The sequence below is a fragment of the Arachis ipaensis genome, chromosome B4 (assembly GCF_059453495.1).
Source record: "Arachis ipaensis isolate K30076 ecotype BB chromosome B4, ASM5945349v1, whole genome shotgun sequence".
Classification (NCBI taxonomy): domain Eukaryota; kingdom Viridiplantae; phylum Streptophyta; class Magnoliopsida; order Fabales; family Fabaceae; genus Arachis; species Arachis ipaensis.
The window spans coordinates 58,460,716-58,482,991 of NC_142439.1; the positions used below are offsets into that span (position 1 = coordinate 58,460,716).

Genomic DNA, 22,276 nt, shown 5'->3' on the forward strand with positions numbered 1-22,276 from the left:
TTATTATCATGAGCTTGACATTCTTCATCCTCTGATCATGGAAGTTGAGGCTTCTGTTGCCTTTGGTTTCCTCCTAAGTGAGGTTTTGCTTTGTGATGCTCATCCTGGATGAGTGATTCTTTTCCTTCAGCCCTCTTCTCACCCATTTCTGCGAGGTTCTTAGCCAGTTGCTGCATTTGCCTCTCAATTCTTCTGAGTGAGGTTTCCTGGTTCTGTGTTATCTCCTCCTGGTGCTCCATCATTCTCTCTATTAAGATCTCCAAATTGGTGATCTTATGAAAGTGTTGTGAAATTTGTTGGTTGTGAGGTATCTGGGGTTGGAGGGGTGGGTAGTGTGGTGGTATGTAGTGATTGTTGTTGGTATGGTGGTGTTTTTGCAGGTTTGGGAAGTTGGGGTTGTTGTAGTTGAAGTCCCTTTGTTCCTGATGCTGAGATTCCCTCATTCTTAGATAAGAATGTGGCTTCCATGGTGGAAATTGTGCATTCACTATGGCAGAATGTAGAAAATCAATTTGTCTAGCTATTGACTCTAATTGTTGCTGAGTTTGCTGGTATAGCTGTTTGTTTTGATTCATGATTGCCCTCACTCCTTCAAGATTCATTACTTCCTTTTCTGAAATTGCATTCCGTGGTGTCTCAAATGAGTGTTGGTTATTGGCTCTTTTGTCATTGAACTCTGCAGTTCCTTGGATGGTTGCTATTGCGTTGAGTAGGCCATCTGAGAAGTAATCCACCGTTCTTTTTGTTTCTGGGGTTAATCCTTCGTAGAACGCTTGGAAACCCACTTTGTCACTTGCTTTCTTGTATCTTTCCCATGCTTTGAACAATGGTTCTTCCTCTCCTTGTATGAATGGATGTATTCCCTCTTTCATCTTGATGTTTTGTTGGGATGAGGAGAATTTGGCTAGAAACTTGGTAACCAAATCATCCCAACTAGTGATACTTCCTTGGGGAAAGGTTTCAAGCCATTGTGCCGCTTCATCCATTAGTGAGAAAGGAAATAACAAGAGCTTATAGGTATCATGATTTATACTATCGAGATTGACAGCACCACAAGTCCTTAGAAAAAGGGATAGGTGCTGTTTAGGATCCTCCAATGGATTTCCACCATAGGAACAATTGTTCTTGATTAGTGTAATGAGTTGCGGCTTCATGTTGTGGTGTTCTTCTTTCTCAGAAACTCCTTTTTCAATGATATCCTTCCCTCTGGCCTCTCTTCTTTCCTGTGACATATAAATCAACAAACTGAACACACAGTGGTATTCTTGAAAATTGAGTGTAGTCAGTTGAGACAAAACTTCAAACAGTTAGTGTGTTAGTAAAAAATTAGAGAAATAGAAAATAAAAATGCTAGATCTAGGTCACCACCTCACTTAATCATTATCAATCTAATCAATCCCCGGCAACGGCGCCAAAAACTTGATGTGCGGAAAACGATCCGACACAAAACTCACTGGCAAGTGCACCGGGTCGCATCAAGTAATAATAACTCACGGGAGTGAGGTCGATCCCACAGGGATTGAAGGATTGAGCAATTTTAGTTTAGTGATTGATTTAGTCAAGCGAATCAATATTTGGTTGAGAGATTTGTCATCTGCAGAATTTAAATTGCATGGAAAATAAAGGGAATGGGTAATTTGCATGAAATTAAAGAGAACTGAAATGTTAAAGTGCTAAATCTTAAAGAGCAAGAAATTAAATGGCAGAAACTTAGAACATAAGAAATGTAAATTGCAGAATCTTAAAGTGCAAGAAATGTAAATGGCTTGAATTGTAAAGGGAATTGGGAATTGGATTTGCAGAAATTAAACAAGGAAAAGTAAAATTCAACACACAGAATAGTAGAAGATGCCTTGGATTGAATCGGATCTAAAACAGAAATATAAAAGAGCTTGAAAAGCAGTAAACAGAGAAATTGAAAATGGGAATCCAGATCTCAGGACTCAAGAGACTAGATAACCGAGTCTAGATCTCAATGCCTTCCTAGATCCAACAAGAGCAATTTCAAAGGAAATGTAAATTTCAGAGAAAGTAGAAGAAGAAGCAATTAACAGAAACTGAAATTCAATTATGCGGAAAATTAAACAAGATCCCAAGGTGAGATTGAAACAGAATTTCTTCAATTCTCCACCCAAGATCCGAAGCAAGAAAAGTAAAGAGTATTCAAGCAGGAACAAGGAAGAAGAGAGATCAATTCTCCTCCCCAAATTTTCTTGTATTAAAACAACAATACCAAAATGTAAAGATGAGCTCTCTACAAAACTACCTAATCAAAACCGAAAAGAAAAAGCTCCTCCTAAAACTTAAATCTTAAGCTATTTATACACTTTCTTCAAATGGTCTTCAAGCCTTGAATTGGGCCTTTGATCTTGATGGAATTGGCTTGATAGAGGCCTTGGATGATTGCTCTTGGAGTTGGAGAGAGAACCGAAGTGAACCGGGTTGGGAATTATAAAAGGTTGAGTAAAAGTTTGAGTAAAAGTTTGAGGCAAACTTTTACTCAAACTTTTTACACCAGCTGCCCCATTCTTGCTGCTACCAACGTTTGAGCTAAAGTTTGGGGTCAAACTTTTGCTCAAACGTTGGCCCCCTTATGCACACTCATGGCGCCAACGTTTGCCAAAAAGTTTGAGGCAAACGTTGGCGCAAACTTTTTCTCTCCAGGGTGTGTTGCTGATGGCGCCAACGTTTGCCAAAAAGTTTGAGGCAAACGTTGGCGCAAACTTTTGTCCTCCAGGGTATTGATTTGTGATGCCAACATTTGCCAAAAAGTTTGAGGCAAACGTTGGCTCAAGCTTTTCTCCCAAAAGTTTGAGCCAAAGTTTGAGGCAAACCTTTGCTCAAGCTTTTTGTTCCCTGGTATGTTTTCACTTATCCGAAAGTTTGAGCTAAAGTTTGAGGCAAACTTTTGCTCAAACTTTTTGTTCTCTCTTGCTCCTAGCTATTCCTTCTTGCTTCAACTTTTCTCCAAGCTTTCTTCACCTATCATCAATCAACCAAACACATCAAAGCTATGCTCAAAATCATGAGTTTGTCATTCTTTCATAATATGTGGCAATTATAGCATAAATCCTCATGAAATTGCATTAATTTATCTATGGTTGATTAAATCAAAGGAAACATGAAAATCTACCCAATTGGCTTGCTTGTGGCTCAAGACAGTGCATGATTCAATTGAAAACAAAAGAAAAAGGCTAGTGAAACTAGGCTAAGATGACTTGTCATCAAGGGGCAGGGACAAAGTGCATCAGAATTAGAGTAGCGATCTCTGTGATAGTAGAAAACCTCAGCAGCAGCCAAACAGCGACAATAACGATACATAATTGAGCCAGAGCAGTGACAACAATACATCTGGTAGCAAGAGACCAACTGGGTTTATCTGCAATGGCGGCGGTAGCAATTAACTCCGGCAGCAATGATGCTAGGCAGAAACGGCGGAGGAGCAATGCTCACTCTCTTCGGGCCTCGTTCATCTCTCCCTCTGGGCTTCTTCTACTACGACGGTGGCACCTTCAATCGACGACAGCGGCTCCGACCATACCAGCGGCGATGGCGACGGTCCCTCTCATCTTTGTCGCGAGCTTTCCTCTCTCTCTCTCTCTCTCTCTCTCTCTCACTCTACTATGAATCTCTCTCTTCCCCTCGTGCTCGATGGTGACGGTGATGGCGGCAAAGCCCCCAGCCGGTGCCATTCCTTGCTCCTCCCTCCCTTCACCTTCCTCTTTCTCCTCCGTTTTCCCCCCTCTCTGCTCCCCTTTTTCTTCTGCTCTTTGTGCATTTTTCATTATGTTAGGGTTAGGGATTTATAAAATTAGGGTTTTATTTGGGAAATTTGAATTAGGATAAAATACATATGAGTAATATAACAATTTTACAAAATATTCGAGATAGAATAACAATTTAGAATTCATTTATAATACAGTGAAGATCATTTTCAGTATACATAAAATTTCATTTATCAACATATCATTGAGTTCAAATAATTATTTTTAATTTAAATTATAAAATAAACATACTAATCACATTTTATAAAATACGATTAAACTCGAAATACCAATTACTTAAATCAAATTATGTGACCTTTCATTAGTTTTCCATCATAACTTTAATTTCAATTTATATAAAATAACTAATTATAATAAAAGTTGTACAAAAATATTAACTGACTTAAACTTAAAGTATTTACAAAAATTCATTTAATCATTCCTAATAAGTTAATCTCTAAGAGCTCAATTTAATAAAATAAACTGTAATTTAATCACAATACAAATTTCTTAAATTAAATTATATAATATTTCTATTACAGAATTTTAGTTTCAAATTATATGAAATAACTAATTATAAAAATTACACAAGAATTGTTATTAACTTAACTTAAAATATTTAATAAAGCTAATCTAATTATTCTTAATTGATCAATTTCTAAAAATAAAGAGTTCATATTAATAAAATAAGTCATAACTTTTTCATAATAAAAATTACCTAAATTAGATTGTATAATTCTTTCTTATTTCTCAATTACTAAAATTATACAAAATGTTCCAATATAATAAAATTACCTAAGAATGTTAATTGGTTCAAAATGAATTTATCTCCGAATCTATTTAATTAGTTCTAATAAAATAATTTCTAAGATTATAATTTATAAAGTTTAGACTTAATCAGATAAAATGACAATTTATTTATATTTAGATTTTCAAAAATGCGGGATGTTACATTCTATCCAACTTATAAAAATTTTCGTCCTCGAAAATTGATATAAGATGGAGAAAAGATTTATATTCACATCCCTTTTTGAATATTTTAAAGAGACCAAGAAAATCATATCACAAACATAGAAGAAAATATATTAGGTGATGCAAAAGTTGATAAAAATAACTTGACGCAAACCAAATTTCAAAATTCAAAATCAAATAGGCATAATATTTGCTCAGAACTCTTAACAAAGCATGACCATTTCCTCTTGTCACCTCAAAATTTCACAACTCCTTATAACTTTGTATACTGACCAGATTCACTTTCCGCATGCACAAATCGCGCTCCTAAGAACTAACGCATATAAGGAATACGAAACATGAGAAGAAAAGGACAAACGACACGAAAGGTTTATGCGAGAAATTGGAAGAATACTCAAGTTTGCAATTGTACATGATGGTACTTCGCAAGGAATTGAAGGAATACGTGAGATCATCAACAAACAAGGATATATATATATATATATATATATATATATATATATAAGCAATGAAATGGAGCATAAAGGGAGTTAATTTGAAGCTTAGGAAGAAATTTTGAATCGAACAGTTTCAATATGAACATTATTAGGAAAAATAGTACAACAATTTAAAACAACTTCAATTTGAAATAGAGAGAATTAGTTTGTCTTTTTCAAAAGAAAATATATAAATCCAACATTTTTCGAAAGTACTAAACTAAGTATAAGTAATATTTTATACCGACTTAATTTCAAATCAAAACAAATCATATGTAGTTTGTAAATTAAAGCTTGTTTGGTGTTAAGGTCAAAATATTTTCTTTAAAAATCTTGGAGGATACAAGTACATAATTAGGTATGGATAGCCATAAAATTATAGTAAAGTTGGAAGAAAATCAAATTTTATTGAAAAAAATAAATTCTGAAATAAATTTTTCTATGACTCAATAAAAGATAAGTGGTATATCACAAATAAACAAGATTAAACTATATAAAGAAGTTTTAGAGTTTATGTAAGAAAGTATAGGCTGAATTAAAAATAATCCCATCAAAATTTAAGCAAGGGTTATGGATACAGTCAAGTAAGAAAATATTTAAATTAAAATTTTTCTCGAAGAGAATCTGAAACATGTATTCAAGAAGGAAATGACAAGAAATGGTATGTTGCACCGAAATAAATCTGAGTTCAAAACAAGGAGCATAGAATTTGTAAGGTAAAGATAATATTTCAAAAGATTCAAGCAACAATCTGATACAGGGTCAAGCAAGGACATCCACGAATGATAATGCAAGGTTGGCAAGAAAGAGATAAAAACTAGAAATGCCAATACAATTAATAAAGAAAGAGATAATGCCAAGCACGAATAAAGATCATACGTTAACACGGAACTAATCTCTAGAATTTAGTTTCTAATGTTCCCCAAAACCTCGTGATTCACGTTACCTATCACTTCTATTTCATCTATGATAACCCATTAGTGTTCCCATATACATAAGTCATTAGTATTAAGTTGGCCAAACTTGATACCATGAGGTATGCAATGATAAACTAATAGCGTTAATCACTAGATAGTCATGCATACAAAACATAAACTCTTGTTATCAGAACAAGCTATAAAGCATGACAGACACTCAGAGTATGCAATGAAGTATAGTCAGTCCACTTCCAAGGCTCTATAGGAAGGACTGCTCTGATACCATAGTGTAACATCCCTTCCAGCAAAATACCTTGCTTAAGTCAGGGTATTTCTACTAGAAAGAACATTACGTAACCTTTTCTAGTATTAACTACTTAATTATCGAGCCTTTGTATCGAGTTTGTGTTTCAGTTTTAAGAAAATGTCGAAAAATTTTGTTTTTATTCATTAAAGACATGTTTCAAAGATTTCCATCAAATAATAATCACATAAATATTATTAATAATAATTCTTATACAAAAGAAACCAAATGAAACTCAAATACAATATACCAAACCTACCCCTCTATGTAAAATAAAATCTCAAGGGACAACAGCGAGGGGACTCTATAAAAGCAATTAAAACCATAAAGAAAACCTACTAATCACTCACAGCTTCAAACTGCATCTTCAAACCTGTGTCACTGAAAGGGTGGAAAATTTGGGGGTGAGAACCAAACCACAAGTTCTCAGTAGAAGTCGAGAGTGCCGTAAAAGTAAAGAATAAATCGCAAATAGATAATTTAGTTCAACAATATTCATTTTCATTAATTATATAAAACTCTTTGAGATTATGTTGAAAAAGAATTGGATATTAGCTTATATAAATCTCGGTATGAATAGTCAGCCTGTCCCAAGCATAGGTTCATTAAGTCTATGCTGAACCAGTATAACTTTTTATATAATACCTAACTCTAAGCGCAATTCAAAAATAGGCAAGTAGCACACAAGCAGACAAATAGAACACAAACAACAAAACATGGAATAAAATAAAAGCACAAGAAATATCACAAAGAATAATGCGCAAACAAGATGATGCATGTCTAGCCCTAGTGCAGGTAATGAGCTCATCTGTCGGTTTCTACCCGCTCCTGATGTAACCCACCATTACTAGCCGGATATGGCTTTCCTGTTGGCTATACCCCTGTGTACATGAAATAACCCCTCTGCCAGCACAGGGTCCACAGCACGCAGGAAATAACACATCTGCCACTACAGGAATGTATGCCGACACACCTTCAGTATACAGAAAATAACCCCATTGCCACTACAGAAATGGAAAAGGTGGTTGCGGTACTTCTGTAGCAGGAAATAACCCCTCTGCCTTACAGAAATGAAATATGGATCTATACCACAGGAAAGCATTCTCAGTGGCCGCACCACCATCTATCTGTCTGCCTCAATGCAGCAGATGAATATATAAATATCTCTGAAATTGCCTTAATGCAATAAATGACCTTTCAATAGGCCATATGCTTGCTTTTTAATCTCTTTATCATGTCACTCTTTTCTCTTTTACAATCGTAAATACGCAAGCGGGACAAAACCCATGTCCTTGCCAACAACTTCATAAATAAAATATCTTTTCTCAAAAAAATCAATGAAGTTATTATCATTAAACAAGCCTTAAATATTTATTTTGATTAAGACCTTATACTTTTATAAAAATTTGGACATAATCTCCTTTAAAAATAGGACTTAGCCACCCTTACGGGTCCCAACCAAACAATTTACCAAACTCTTCTCAACCTTTCCAATATCAAATCATTTCAAAATCAAATAATTTCTAATATTGAATCAACCATATAACGTTAAGATTCATCTTTAATCCTAGGGGTCATAACTGCCACTAAGACATCCTCGACACTCTATCTTCTTTTCTGTTTTTAATATAACAAATAAACTCAGAATTGCACAAACTTTATGTCCAAACGCTCATCTTGAAATAAGATTTCTAAACAAATCAAATACTATAAATTTCTGATTTTTCTAGCCTTAGTAATAGAGGAAAAACTGTGACTGTTCTATAGTGTTTAAAACCTTAAAAAAAAAAAAAACAACAGCAGCATGTGATATTCAAAATTCAATAGAAAATCCAAATTAAATCCAATTACCTTAAAAATTAATATGCTTCAACTTCACACATCCAGGTTTCTTTTTCAATTAGTTCCAGGTCAATACCATTTTTAATAAAGGAGTTAAGTAACTTGGAAGTTGAGTAATTTTCTACAAAATTCTATTTTAAAAGTGATAAACCCCGATTTCGTGATTTATCTTGTGCTTATTTTGGGGGATTTTACCAACTTTTCTCACATTTATTCAATGGAATAGCATGGTTTTGTAATTCTCCCTTAAATTTTGCTTAAGTGTAAAAACATGCTTTTTAGACCTTAAATTGGTGATTTTAATTCACTTTAATTCCATTCGATGCTTTGATGTGTTTGTTGAGTGATTTCAGGTCCATAAGGCAAGTATTGGATGGAATAAATGAGGAGAAAAGCATACAAAAGGGAGAATGCACGAAGAAACAAAGATTGGGAATGCACCTATGGGTGCGCACACGTACAAGGCGTGCACGCGCAGAAGTGGTTTCGCACAAGGACGCGCATGCACAGAAGTGGTTACGCACAAGGATGGGCACGCGCACATGCCGCTTCCGCGCGGATAAAGAAAAAGCCAAATCGACGCAGACGCGCACATGGCGCGTACACGCCGATACTCTCACATGGCCACTTAAAGGCAAAACGCTGGGGGCAATTTTTGAGCTGCCCAGGCCCAAATCCAACTTGTTTCTGAGTGTATTTCATGTAGAATTGAAGTCCAAGCAAAGGGGGAGCAATTAGTTCAGCCAACATGAGCCTTTAGTTAGTTTTCTAGAGAGAGAAGCTCCCTCTTCTCTCTAGAATTAGGTTAGGGATTAGGTTAGATTGTTTTAGATTCATGTTTAATTCCTTGATCTCATCTTGTTCTTTTATAATTTCTCAATTCTACATCTTGATTCTGTTATTTGTGATGTTAATTTCTCATTTTACTCTCTTTTGTGATGATGAACTCATGTTGGATTTGATTTACATTTAATGTAATTTGATGTTGATGTTTCTTTTTATTGATGAATTGAGTTATAAATTTACTTTCCTTGCAATTAGTAGTTGGTAGATTTTACTATTATTACAATTTACGATGTTTACTTTTATTGAATTCTACATGTTTGATGAAATGTTCTCTTTAGTTATTGAGTAGTTTTGTCAACTCTTGGTCTAAGCTAAGGGAATTGGGTAAATTTGAGTTATTGGGTATAATGGATTTGGTGATTTGAGAACCCTTGGTGATCAATTTGATACCCATTGACGCTAACTCACTACTAAGCTAATTAGTAGGTAGGTTGGGACTTAAGGGTTGATGTGATCAAACCTATTTGACGTACCTCAAGCTTAGGGGTAGATGTTGTGTACTTAAAGCTTTTGGGAAGTAGACTTAATAGGTTGGCCTCTCATGATTATCAATATTTGGTTTGTTAACAAGGATGATGATCTCAATTACCCAAGTCTTAGCCAAGAGTTCTTTATCTTGTTTTCTTTACTTACTTGCTTAATCTACTTTTCTTGCCCTCTTATGAACCAAAACCTCCTTACCCCTTTATAGCCAATAATTAAGCACTTCATTGTATCCTAGGGAGACGACCCGGAGTCTAAATACTCTGGTTAATTTTCATTGGGATTTGTACATGTGACAAAACCAAAATTTAGTTTGATGTGAGAATTGTTTGTTGGTTTGGGGCTATACTTGCAACGTAAATATTTTGTGAAATTCCATACCGACAACAATTATTTCGCCTATCAAATTAATGGCACCATTGCCGGGGATCAATGGTGCTATGTTATTGGCTATTGTATATATTGTGAATAGCTTGAATTTCGGTTTGTTTGCTAGTTTTTGCTAGTTTAGGATTTTATTCTCTTTATTTCTTATTAATCTTTGTTTTTGTTTTCCCTTTCACTATGAATTCTCATCCTTTTGGCTATGAGTGTAGTTCAAACTATGTTGTAGGAAATGGAAGCTCCAATGAGGATATACATCAAGGATTTGGAAATCAAGGATGGGAGGAACCTCAAGCTTATGAACAACCTTCATGGCAACAACCTCCTACGAACTCTTATGGGTATAATCATGATCCTAATGTGTATCATCCAACGTGTGTGATGACCCTCATTGTGGTTGTCAACCACAATCATCATATGCATATGATCCCACTCCTCAATATAGCCATACACCATACTCACATGCCTCACACCACCATTCACCTCCATATGACCATAACTCATACACACCATACCAACCACCATATGAACCACATCTAGAACCACCACCATCCCAATACTAATACTTTCAAGAACTACAAATTCCACACACACCATCTCAAGAAGTCCACCAATATGAACCACCTTCCAACATTAACAATCTTCCCTTAAATAACCCTACCTTTCACCACCACCTCCGGACGAAGCCTTCATATTAGAACTAAAAGACCTTGAATCTCGTATCTTGAGGTGCGAAGAGGAGGATGAAACTAAATTTAAGGAATTAAGAGCAAGGATGGCCGGCATAGTAGAAGCCGTGAGTCACCTGACATCCTACCTAAGCTCATGTACCTTAAGTACCCCCATTGTTGAATGTAGAGAAACAATCAAGGAGCTTGGTGAGGAAATGAACTTGAAGCTCCATAGTGAGGAAGAAGAGTTGAAGGAAGAAGTGCAACAAGAGGAGAAGATAGATATTAGCGAACATAAGGAAGTAGTGGATGGATGTTTGGGATATGTTGTGCACATAAAGGATGTTAAAGAGGAGAGTAAAGTTGTGAAAGTAAACGGAGAGTTGAAGGAAATTGATCAAGAAGTGGATTTCATCACTAGTGATTTTTTGCCTACATTGATCAATCCCCTTGACGACCTTGTTGAGCCCTCTCCCAGTGGACTAGAATGTAGGGTTGAGGAGGATGTGCAACCTCCAAGACCTATTGTAAGTGAAGAACTGGAAGAAGTGTTCCAAACAACAAGCCCTCCTATCTATGATGATTCTGCATCAACATATGATCCTTCCGAGTTTGAAGAGTCCTTCCCCACAATGCTTAGACTTGAAGATGAGGTAGATTTCACTAGACCGCCTATCTATGATGAGAGCGATGGGGAAGAGACGGAAGAAATTGGTAAAGAAGAATGTGAACTTGAGGAAGCTAGGAAAGAGGAGAAACTTGAAAAACCTTGCCAAGTGGTGAAAACCTCTAGAAGAGGATGGACGGGAGTAGAGCATGCTTTATCAAGATCTTTGGGAATTCCTTCACCTAATTCTCCATCCAATCCTTTGCCTGAGTGGGTAAAACTTCTAAATCTCATCTTTATTATCCCACTTGAGTATGGTTTGCTTGAGACGGATGGCCAACTTAGGGCGCTTTGTGGAATTAAGCGAAAGAGAAGGATGTTTAGTAGTTGGCGTTGTAAATCTAGATTCATTATGGTTGGAAGCTCAAAATTGAAGAGCTTGGATTGGTGTAATGCTCAATTAAATGGGTTTATGAGAGTATTTTGGTGCTTTCATGAGAATTCTGCTTTCTCGTCACCCGGACGAAATCAAGGCAATCAACTAGAAGATGGGTGCGAGGACAAGATATGGGATCCTGGATTACCCTACGAAAATCAATTTTGGGAGCTCATGTTTTGGAGAGGACCTCACTCAAGATTAGTGAAGAAGGTTGGAACTTCTGACAACCGATTGAAGGACAAGCACTCTTGGAGGTTCAAGGATGGATACAAGCATAAGCCACCTTGACAAGAAGCCTCCCAAATGTCCAACTTAAGGACTTAAACTAAAAGTGATTGGTGGGAGACACCCCCACCATGGTAAACTCTTTCCATTCTCTTGTAGATATAATGAATGAATGAATTGGGTTCCATTGTATATAATTTCTTTACTTCTCTGTATATTTTTCTTTGCTTGCTAAGGTGTTTATACATTCTATGCTTTAATTAGGGATGATTCTTTGAATTTGAGTTTTTGCTTGGATTGCAAGTTTCCTCAAACTATTTGAAAAATTCCCAATATTTCAAAAGTGTGTTTAATTTTGCATCTTAGCTAGTTTTAGAGTCTTAGAGGAGATTAGGAATGTTATGAGCTCTTTTCGATTCTCATTTAAAAAAAAAAAAAAAAACTAGCCACGCGCAAGCGCATAGCACGCACGCGCGCGTCGGCTGCGCATTTTAGCTTTCTGGGCCAAGGACCAGAGAGTTGTGCCACTTTTTGGCCAACTCTATGCCTCGACCCACGCAGACGTACACTCTACGCGTCCGCGCCACTTCCTGTTTCCTTACCCACACGTTGGCGCACCTGGCGCCTCCACGCCCATTCAATGAGCTCAAGCCATCCACGCGAACGCGCACAGTGCGTGCGAGCGTCGATGCATTTTAGTATCACCCAGGCCAAAGGACCCGAGAGTTGTGCCTCTGGCCCAGCACATCCGCACGGACGCACACCGTACGCGTCCGTGCCGATTCCCAATTTTCCCATCTATGCGCAAGCGCATATGGCGCTTCTACGCCAATCCTTAATTTTCTTACCCACGCGAACGTGCACGGTGCGCGCACGCGTGGATTTAAAAATCCCATTTAACCAGGGACGTGAAGCCCTAGCGCATTCGCGCAGAAACCCCCTCTCATCTCCAACATTCCATTTCTCCCTCCATTGCCAACCATCACCCCTGCAACCACCAGCCTTCCTCCGGTGAACATCCCGGCGCACACCACCGCCGCCGTCGCCGCGTGCTGATGCGCATAAACTAGTTATGCTACGATTTAGGAAATTGCACGATCGGCAAAATTCCTTCCGGCAAGTGCACCGGTTATCGTCAAGTAAAAACTCACAATAGAGTGAGGTCGAATCCCACAAGGATTGGTTGAGTGAGCAATTCGGATTAGAAGTGTGTTCTAGTTGAGCGGAATCAAGATTGAGATGAGAATTGCGGAATGTAAAATTGGCGGGAAAAGTAAATGACAAGAAATTGAAATGGCGGAATCTTAAATTGCATGAATTAAAGAGCAGAAACTAAATTGCTGAAATTAAAAGGGAATGGGGGTGATTGCATGAATTGAGTTGCAGAATGTAAAGAGAAGATGTAATCAGAATTGGGGGATTCATTGGGTTATAGGAGATATTGAGATCTCCGAATCAAAACATGTTTATCTCTTCCTCAAGCAATGCGTTCATTGAATTTTGCTTAGCAATCTTATATGATTGGATCCCAATCCCTTGGCTCACCAATTCTCTCTAAAAATGAACAAATTCCCAATCCCTTGGTTTAAATGTTCATAAGAAGAGATGATGCTCGATCACTGATTATACCACACAGTTTCATGAACCACAATTTGGTAGGATTACATGTCACAATATCCATCCAAACCCCAATCCAATTCACTGTGAGAAAGCTTCTCTAGCATGAATCCTCCATTCCTTTCCCAAGGTTCCGAAGGATTCCAATTATGGGTAGTTTCTTTCCCAAGACAACTACCCAATGGAATTAGAACGAGAAGCTTTCTAACAAAATTCAAGAGAAAAGATTGAAGAAGAAGATAAACTATTATTGACTCATTGAATTACAATAGAGCTCCCTAACCCAATGAAAGGGGGTTTAGTGAGTCATAGCTCTGAATTCAATTACAAAGATATGAAACTAGCTCAAAGTCAAGGTAAAAGTCCTTTCTAACTTCAATTCTATCCTATTTATACACTTTCTATATTGAGCTTCTGTTGTGTTTCTTGGGCTTTGAGGCCTCTCCCTGCTTTCCTTTTGCCTTGGGTTTATGATCCATAATCTTGATGAGGCTGTTGATCCAAATTCTGTAACATTCATTGAGCCAACTTAATGATAATCAAATAATGACACATGACTCAATAAATTGAGATTTCAAACTCATCAATCCTTCAGGCCCAATCCCATAAACCATGATGTTCAATTGGGTTTCATACCAGAATAAGTTTAAGTTAATGTTTGTGCTCAAAGACTAACTTAAACCGCAATATTATTGGCCCAGAAACCTTTTCCAAGAGTGGCGTTTAAGTTGCAGTTTAAGCTTAAACTGCAGCTTAAACGCCAGATACTTCCAGTGAGGCCTTTTGTAGAACACGTTTAACCTCCAGTTTAAGGTTAAACTGGAGGTTAAACGTGGAAATGGAAGGAGGCATCCTGGAGGTCGAACACGTTTAACCTCCAGTTTAAGGTTAAACTGGAGGTTAAACGTGGAAGCTTAGAAGGGTGGCCCTGGAGGTGTCGAACACGTTTAAGCTCCAGTTTGAGGTCAAACTGGAGCTTAAACGTGGAAATGGAGAGAGCAACCCTGGAGGAGAAAACTTGGTCGAACACGTTTAAGCTCCAGTTTGAGGTCAAACTGGAGCTTAAACGTGGAAATGGCTCCCTGGTGCTTTTCCCATTCTGGCGTTTAACCTCCAGTTTGAGGTCAAACTGGAGGTTAAACGTGGAACTCCTTCCTGAGTGGCATTATCATTCTGGCGTTTAACCTCCAGTTTGAGGTCAAACTGGAGGTTAAACGTGGAATGCTTCTTTGGTGAGACTTTTCATTCTGGCGTTTAACCTCCAGTTTAAGGTTAAACTGGAGGTTAAACTTCAATTCCAGCATTTCTTAGCCTTCCTGATTCTGGCGTTTAAGCTCCAGTTTAGGCTTAAACTGGAACTTAAACTCCACATGTGATATTCAAGCTTCCTTTATTGATTTTGTTGCTTCCTTGCTTGGCCTCTTCTTCCCTGAAATCATCCAACAATTGCATCAAAGTCTTGCAAAATTTCATGAGAAATCTTCCATTCATAGCATTCAAGTAATATAACTAAAACTCATGGAATTTGCATTAAAATCATACTGTTTGGATGGTTCATTGCTTTGTTCTTCATTTAACCATTTTTGGTTACTTTAAGCTCAAGAAAATGCATAAAACAACTAAAACTAACAGAAAAATGCTAGTGAAACTAGCCTAAGATGCCTTGGCATCACGTGCCCCAACCCCCCTCTTCCTCGCTCTCTCTCTCTCTCACTCAATCCTCTCTACTCTGTTCCCGCTCACAGCACCCCTGCTCCACCACGAGCACAGCCACGACTCCATTGTCACCGGCGAACACTCCCAGTCGTCTTCCCAAACCGACGCTCTGCTCTGGCTGGTTCACCCCTTCCACCCTCCTTTCTCGTCCTCTGTTCCATCTTCCAACTCCCCTGTTTCCAGGTTCCTTTCTTTTCTCATTTCAATTTTAATTTTGTTTAATTAATTTTTTTTAGATTTAGGTGGTTAGAGAACCTAGGCTGAGTAGTGGATTTAGGTTTATCTGAATTTTTGCTACTGTGTAAAACTGCTCTGTTTCCTTGATTTATTCTGAGCTCATTTGATATGTGGTGCTGTATTTTAAGCCATGATTTTTGGTCATTGTCCCAAGAAAGAATAGTATCTATTGCTAGCTGGAATGATTTATATTGCTTACTGCTGTTTGTGCTACTTGTTAGCTCACATACCTCTTTTCATATGAATTTACTTCTGGCTTTTGTCTGTGATTGTTACTGAGTTCATATGAAATTGACTTGACTATCTGAATTTATAAAATAGCCAATTTACTACCGAAATGATGCCGGATTTTTCTTAAACAATATTTCATTAAGTAACATTATTTTGATGGGTGTAACAAACTTCTATTTGATGATTTCTGTATCAAAAGACTTTTGTTGCCTAATTGGTTTTGGAAAATCCTCAAGAACAAGTTTTGGTCATGCTTATCACATTCTTTTCTTGTTATGCATGATGACTTGCTATATGCATTGCATGATTGAGTAAACTCTTAGATTGACCATAAACTTGGTTTTCATTTGAAATTAAGCCCAATTTGCTTGCTTTCACAAGGTTGATGATTTCTTCTACCTATGTGGCTAATGTGATTCATTTTCTCTACGCCCAAATTACCTTTAGTCACATGGCACATATAATTTTCAACTCTTATCTCAACCTTGTGACATTCATGGCTCACTAAAATTTGGTGTTTGAATTTCACTTATGTGCATTGTTCACTGTAATTCTTATTTCACCAACACCACTAGTGATCTTTACATTGATTGATGGTTTGTTTCATATTAGTTGCTTTCTAGCAATATTATATTTCATCACCAATGACTTGTTACATTTCATGATTGTGAGTGTGCTTACACCCTTATTTTGTGCATTCCTTTTAAATTGAGCCGGTAACCACTATATCACTGATTTTCAAACTAATTTCTAACTTTAATCTGTTTAACCAACTAACTTTTCTTTTAGTTTTCAACCTAACTCTTCTGATTATTCCTTTGGATATGGTGTTTCTTAGGCTTGATGAACAAGTAATGTGTAAATGTGGTTTGAATTCTTGGTTTGAAGTTTGATTTGAATTCTGAATCCCGTTGCTTGCATTCTAAAAAATCTCTTTTCTTTCTTCACTTCATGAATATGCTTTGCTTTGAGTGCTTTATATCTGTTTGGCTATCTGCTTATGTTGTATTATCTCTATTTTTCAGGATGTCAGACAAAGGAAAGGCTATAGCCACTGCTTCCAAAAAGAGAAAGCGCTCTAAGACCTCTACCCCCTCTCCTTATGCAAACTATGCTAAGAATCCCCTGAATGAAGAGGATAAGGAAAATCAGCTGCTGCCACCCACTAACCCAATCAAATTCCCAAACCTCTACTGTGAGCTCCACTTCTCCGACTTTCGGAAGAAGAATCTAAACATTGAGAAGAAACTGCTCCTTCCCAATGATGTGAGGCGTGCCATTAACACCCGCATTCTGGAGTTAGGATTGGATTTTGTTGACAGAGATTTGGGGAGGGTGAACATTTCATGGGTGAGAGAATTTTATTGTAACTTCTTCCGAGCCACTCTTGATTCAGTTCAGCTGCGGCGTAGAGAGATTATGATCACTGAGGCTGCCATTGGGGATGCACTACTCTGCCACCATCGTCCTGATGACACCGGCGCTTATAAGCAGGCAGAGATAGCCATCCACTGCATGACATTTGACTATGAGGCGCTTAAGCACGCGATTGCCACACCTGACACTCCTTGGGTGATGGATTCTGGGAACAAGAAGCCCAAGGGGATGCGCTTCGCTTATTTGTCGAAGGAGGCCAAGACCTGGCAGCATATCTTCACCTACTATATTCTGCCCACCACTCACTTCTCAGAGATTCCTATGGATATGCTGGTTCTGATTGGGTGTGTGATGGAGGGGAAGGAGGTAAACTTCCCCCGGTTGATCAGACAGAGTATGTGGCATGCACATATCTGTAGCCTACTGCCCTTTCCTACACTGATCACCAGCATGATCGAGATGGCTGATGTTCTGTGGGAGGATGATGACGTGACACCACCATCCCCAGATGACGACAAGAAGAAGGTTACCATTCCATGGGGTAGGTGGGTGCACGAGAAGCCCCCACCCAAACGCCGTTCCCGAGCTAGAGCAGTGGAGGAGGCAGCTCAGCCCTCGTCATCAGTAGCAGCAGCAGGACCCCCCTATACTTCAGCAGCCGCAGCATCCTTACCACCACCACCAGCACCTGAGCCGACTTATTTGTTGGTGCAGCACCTACTTTGCTTCATGGAGTGCCTCGAGCGTCGTGTCATGCGACGTCTCGACCGTATCGACCAGGTGTTTGTATCACAGGCCATCGAGCTACCGCCGTTCCCAGACTCTCCCGCTTCCGACGAGCAGGATCTGGAGGAGGAGCTGGCTGAGGAGCCGACTCATCAGAATGCACCTCCAGAGACACAGGTCACCACTGAGGTTTAGCACCCTCTTGAGGTTCAACATGTGATGAGCGGATAATTTATACGCTTTTTGGCATTGTTTTTAGTATGTTTTTAGTAGAATCTAGTTACTTTTAGGGACGTTTTCATTAGTTTTTATGTTAAATTCACATTTATGGATATTACTATGAGTTTGTGTGTTTTTTTGTGATTTCAGGTATTTTCTGGCTGAAATTGAGGGACTTGAGCAAAAATCAGATTCAGAGGTTGAAGAAGGACTGCTGATGCTGTTGGATTCTGACCTCCCTGCACTCAAAATGGATTTTCTGGAGCTACAGAACTCAAAATGGCGCGCTTCTAATTGATTTGGAAAGTAGACATCCAGGGCTTTCCAGCAATATATAATAGTCCATACTTTGCCCAATTTTAGATGACGCAAACTGGCGGTCAACGCCAGCTCTCTGCCCAATTCTGGCGTCCAGCGCCAGAAACAAGCTGCAAAGTGGAGTTCAACGCCCAAACTGGCACAAAAGCTGGCGTTCAACTCCAAGAAGGACCTCTACACGTGCAACACTCAAGCTCAGCCCAAGCACACACCAAGTGGGCCCCAGAAGTGGATTTATGCATCAATTACTTACTTCTGTAAACCCTAGTAGCTAGTTTATTATAAATAGGACCTTTTATTATTGTATTATACATCTTTGGATCATCTTTGGATTATCTTTTGATCTATTGATCACGTTTGGGGGCTGGCCATTCGGCCATGCCTGGACCTTCATTACTTATGTATTTTCAACGGTAGAGTTTCTGCACTCCATAGATTAAGGTGTGGAGCTCTGCTGTTCCTCAAAGATTAATGCAAAGTACTACTGTTTTTCTATTCAATTCATCTTATTCCGCTTCTAAGATATTCATTCGCACTTCAACCTGAATGTGATGAACGTGACAATCATCATCATTCCCTATGAACGCGTGCCTGACAACCACTTCCGTTCTACATTAGATTGAATGAGTATCTCTTAGATCGCTTAATCAGAACCTTCGTGGTATAAGCTAGATTGATGGCGGCATTCATGAGAGTCCGAAAAGTCTAAACCTTGTCCGTGGTATTTCGAGTAGGACTCTGGGATTGAATGACTGTGACGAACTCCAAATTCGCGAGTGCTGGGCGTAGTGACAGACGCAAAAGGATAGTAAATTCTATTCCAGTATGATCGAGAACCTCCAAGATGATTAGCCATGCAGTGACAGCGCATCGGACCATTTTCACAGAGAGGAATAGGATGCAACCAACGACAAGGGTGATGCCTCCAGACGATTAGTCGTGCTGTGACAGAGCATTTGGACCATTTTCCCGAGAGGATTGAAAGTAGCCATTGGCACCGGTGACATCCTTACATAAAGCCAGCCATAGAAAGGAGTAAGACTGATAGGATGAAGACAGCAGGAAAGCGGAGGTTCAGAGGAACGAATGCATCTCCACACGCTTATCTGAAATTCTCACCAATGATTTACATAATTATTTCTATCCTTCTTTTATTACAAAAATTTGAAAACTACATAACTATTTTATATCCGCCTGACTGAGATTTACAAGGTGACCATAGCTTGCTTCATACCAACAATCTCCGTGGGATTCGACCCTTACTCACGTAAGGTATTACTTGGACGACCCACTGCACTTGCTGGTTAATTATGCGAAGTTGTGAAGATATGTTTAGACCATGACTCTGTGCATCCGTTTTTGGTGCCATCTCCAGGGAATCTATTTCGAACAATAATTCACAACCTGAGTAACAATTTCGCATACCAAGTTTTTGGCGCCGTTGCCGGAGATTGTTCGAGTTTGGACAACTGACGGTTCATCTTGTTGCTCAGATTAGGTAATTTTCTTTTTGTTTTATTTTCAAAAATTTTTCAAAATTCTTTCAAAAATTTCTCCTTTGTTTTCGAAAAAAAAACATTTTTTTAAAAATAAAAATGTTTTCAAAAATATATTTTTCTTCAAAATTTTTAAGAATGAATTCTAGTGTTTCATGAAGCATGTTGAAGCCTGGCTGGCTGTAAAGCCATGTCTAATTCCTCTGTAGGGCATGTTAGGCTTGTCATGTCTGAGTTACATACTAAAGCTTGGCTGGCTATTAAGCCATGCCTGACCCTTTGATTGGAGCTTTAGACTAAAGAGCATAAGATTCCTGGAATTCATATTAAAAATTTTGGAATCCTTATTTTTCTTTTTCAAAATGATTTTCGAAAAATATAAAATAAAAATACAAAAAAATTCATAAAATCATAAAAATCAAAAATATTTCATGTTTCTTGTTTGAGTCATGTGTCATGTCATAAGTTTGGTGTCAATTGCATATTCATTTTGCATTTTTCGAAAATTCATGCATTCATGGTAAGTCTTCTTATTTGATCTTTGCATTTGCATGTTTTGTGTCTTTTCTTGTTTTTCATATGCATTCCTGAATTCTTTATGTCTAAGCATTAAAGAATTCTAAGTTTGGTGTCTTGCATGTTTTTTTTATGTGTTCTTGATGTTCATCATGATCTTCATAGTGTTCTTGGTGTTCATCTTGACATTCATAGCATTCTTGCATGCATTCATTGTTTTGATCCATAACTTTCATGCATTGCATCATTTTTCTTGTTTTTCTCTCTCATCATAAAAATTCAAAAATCAAAAATATATATTTCCCTTTTTTTCTCTTAAAATTTCGAAAATTAGATTTGACTTTTTCAAAAATTTTTAAAATCTAGTTGTTTTTATGAGTCAAATCAAATTTTCAATTTAAAAAAATCTTATCTTTTTCAAAATCTTTTTCAAAAATCAAATCTTTTTTTAATTTTTTTAGTTATTTTTGAAAATTTCAAAAATATTTTTGAAAAATATTTTTCTTAATTTTACATCATATTTTCGAAAATAACATTATCAATTAATGTTTTGATTCAAAAATTTCAAGTTTGTTACTTACTTGTTAAGAAAGATTCAAACTTTAAGTTCTAGAATCATATCTTGTGATTTCTTGTGAATCAAGTCATTAATTGAGATTTTAAAAATCAAATCTTTTTTCAAAAACTAATTTCTATCATATCTTTTCAAAAATATCTTCTTATCTTACCTTTTTCAAAAAAGTGATTTCAAAATATCTTTTCTAACTTCCTAACTTCTTATCTTTTCAAAATTTGTTTCAACTAACTAACTAACTTTTTGTTTGTTTCTTACCTTTTTCAAAACTACCTAACTAAATCTATCTCTATAATTTTCGAAAAAATCTTCCCTCTTTTTCAAAATTTCTTTTTAATTAGACTAATTATTTTATTTTTTTATTTGAATTTTCGAAAAACTACTAACCTTTTTCGAAAATCACTAACTCTTTTTCAAAAATTATTTTCGAAAATTCTCTCCTCCTCTCATCCCTTTCTATTTATTTATTCATCTACTAACACTTCTTTTCATCTCACATCTCTGCTCCTATCATCACCTTTGTGTTTGGATTCTTCATTCTTCTTCACCCCTATTCCTTTTCTTCTTCTACTAACAATAAGGAACCTCTTTACTGTGACATAGAGGATTCCTCTTCTTTTCTTTTTCTCTTCTTTTTCTTATGAGCAGGGACAAAGAAAAAGGCATTCTTGTTGAAGTTAATCCAGAACCTGAAAAGACTCTGAAGAGGAAACTAAGAGAAGCTAAATTACAACAATCCAGAGACAACCTTATTGAAAATTTCGAACAAGTAAAGGAGATGGCAGCCGAACCCAACAACAATAATGCAAGGAGAATTCTTGGTGACTTTACTGCACCAAATTCCAATTTACATGGAAGAAGCATCTCCATCCCTACCATCGGAGCAAACAATTTTGAGCTGAAACCTCAGCTAGTTTCTCTGATGCAGCAGAACTGCAAGTTTCATGGACATCCATCTGAAGATCCCTTTCAGTTCTTAACTAAATTCTTGCAGATCTGTGATACTGTTAAGACTAATGGAGTACATCCTGAAGTCTACAGGCTCATGCTTTTCCCTTTTGCTGTGAGAGACAGAGCTAGAATATGGTTGGACTCTCAACCTAAGGTTAGCCTGAACTCTTGGGATAAGCTGGTCAAGGCTTTCTTAGCCAAGTTCTTTCCTCCTCAAAAGCTGAGTAAGCTTAGAGTGGATGTTCAGACCTTCAAACAGAAAGAAGGTGAATCCCTCTATGAAGCTTGGGAGAGATACAAAGAACTAACCAAAAAGTGTCCTTCTGACATGCTTTCAGAATGGACCATCCTGGATATATTCTATGATG

General features: G+C 37.5%; 1 non-coding gene across 1 annotated transcript; it reads right to left on the reverse strand.

Moving 5' to 3' along the window:
- Positions 1-22,134: 22,134 nt before the first annotated feature.
- Positions 22,135-22,242, reverse strand: LOC148567709 (small nucleolar RNA R71). Its single transcript, XR_015882846.1, has one exon. It is a non-coding gene; the product is annotated as a small nucleolar RNA R71 (small nucleolar RNA).
- Positions 22,243-22,276: the final 34 nt, after the last annotated feature.